At 47.9% G+C, this 1999-nt stretch overlaps 1 long non-coding RNA gene across 1 annotated transcript; it reads right to left on the reverse strand.

Moving 5' to 3' along the window:
• Positions 1-271: 271 nt before the first annotated feature.
• Positions 272-938, reverse strand: LOC127913013 (uncharacterized). Its single transcript, XR_008084372.1, has 3 exons — positions 822-938; positions 718-782; positions 272-475 (listed from the first exon to the last, which is right to left on the reverse strand). It is a non-coding gene; the product is annotated as an uncharacterized LOC127913013 (long non-coding RNA).
• Positions 939-1999: the final 1061 nt, after the last annotated feature.

A 1999-nucleotide genomic window follows, 5' to 3' on the forward strand; every position in this document is an offset into this window, starting at 1 on the left:
TGTACTGATCTTACAAACTTTCTCAGATCAGAAAAAAAGCCTCAAGATTAACTTGTTTCCCCTTAGTCTCATTCAGGAACCTTGTCAGTTCCCTCACCGTGGAGTTTGACCCCTCTGCTTGACTGGCTGTCCGCTCCGGGCCCATTGAATAACTCCTCATCCTCTTCCTCTTCCTCACTTTCCTCCTCATCTCTATCTCCTACCCTGACCACCTGCCCTTTCTCTCTGGTCAGGTCATCACCTGACTAGACCCAGCCTCATCTACACCACCATCTATAGCATGACTAGACCCAGCCTCATCTACACCACCATCTATAGCATGACTAGACCCAGCCTCATCTACACCACCATCTATAACCTGACTAGACCCAGCCTCATCTACACCACCATCTATAGCATGACTAGACCCAGCCTCATCTACACCACCATCTATAACCTGACTAGACCCAGCCTCATCTACACCACCATCTATAACCTGACTAGACCCAGCCTCATCTACACCACCATCTATAGTAATATAATAATAATAATATATGCCATTTAGCAGACGCTTTTATCCAAAGCGACTTACAGTCATGTGTGCATACATTCTACGTATGGGTGGTCCTGGGAAACGAACCCACTACCCTGGCGTTACAAGCGCCATGCTCTACCAACTGAGCTACAGAAGGACCAAGCATGACTAGACCAAGCCTCATCTACACCACCATCTATAACCTGACTAGACCCAGCCTCATCTACACCACCATCTATAGCATGACTAGACCCAGCCTCATCTACACCTCCATCTATAGCATGACTAGACCCAGCCTCATCTACACCACCATCTATAGCATGACTAGACCCAGCCTCATCTACACCACCATCTATAGCATGACTAGACCCAGCCTCATCTACACCACCATCTATAGCATGACTAGACCCAGCCTCATCTACACCATCTATAACCTGACTAGACCCAGCCTCATCTACACCTCCATCTATAACCTGACTAGACCCAGCCTCATCTACACCACCATCTATAACATGACTAGACCCAGCCTCATCTACACCACCATCTATAACCTGACTAGACCCAGCCTCATCTACACCACCATCTATAACCTGACTAGACCCAGCCTCATCTACACCACCATCTATAACATGACTAGACCCAGCCTCATCTACACCACCATCTATAGCATGACTAGACCCAGCCTCATCTACACCACCATCTATAACCTGACTAGACCCAGCCTCATCTACACCACCGTCTATAGCCTGACTAGACCCAGCCTCATCTACACCACCATATAACATGACTAGACCCAGCCTCATCTACACCACCATCTATAACATGCATGACTAGACCCAGCCTCATCTACACCATAACCATCTATCTAACCACCATCTATAGACTAGACCCAGCCTCATCTACACCACCATCTATAGCATGACTAGATCCAGCCTCATCTACACCACCTATAACCTGACTAGACCCAGCCTCATCTACACCACCATCTATAACCTGACTAGACCCAGCCTCATCTACACCACCATCTATAACCTGACTAGACCCAGCCTCATCTACACCACCATCTATAACCTGACTAGACCCAGCCTCATCTACACCACCTATAACCTGACTAGACCCAGCCTCATCTACACCTCCATCTATAACCTGACTAGACCCAGCCTCATCTACACCACCATCTATAACCTGACTAGACCCAGCCTCATCTACACCACCTATAACCTGACTAGACCCAGCCTCATCTACACCACCATCTATAACCTGACTAGACCCAGCCTCATCTACACCACCATCTATAACCTGACTAGACCCAGCCTCATCTACACCATCTATAACCTGACTAGACCCAGCCTCAACTACATCACCATCTATAACCTGACTAGACCCAGCCTCATCTACACCACCATCTATGGCATGACTAGACCCAGCCTCATCTACACCACCATCTATAACATGACTAGACCAGCCTCATCTACATCACCATCT

This window comes from Oncorhynchus keta, chromosome 28 (genome assembly GCF_023373465.1).
Source record: "Oncorhynchus keta strain PuntledgeMale-10-30-2019 chromosome 28, Oket_V2, whole genome shotgun sequence".
Lineage (NCBI taxonomy): Eukaryota > Metazoa > Chordata > Actinopteri > Salmoniformes > Salmonidae > Oncorhynchus > Oncorhynchus keta.